Genomic DNA, 249 nt, shown 5'->3' on the forward strand with positions numbered 1-249 from the left:
GCAAATGTACTGTATATGTGAGTGTATATATTCAATATCATTATCACCTTCCACATAGCTATAATCTGTAAGAAACTTCAGAATCCAGAAAAAAAGAGCATTAAGCCTGAAAATAGGTAGAAAAACTCGAAGGAGAGAGACAGAGACAGCAATGAAAACGGTCACGTGATTATAGAAGATGACGTAGCAAAGACGAATATGTCCTTGAGTGTGTCTCGGAAGTTCTGTGATTTTACTTTTCATTTCTGC

The sequence above is a fragment of the Penaeus monodon genome, chromosome 31 (assembly GCF_015228065.2).
Source record: "Penaeus monodon isolate SGIC_2016 chromosome 31, NSTDA_Pmon_1, whole genome shotgun sequence".
In the NCBI taxonomy this organism is placed as follows: domain Eukaryota; kingdom Metazoa; phylum Arthropoda; class Malacostraca; order Decapoda; family Penaeidae; genus Penaeus; species Penaeus monodon.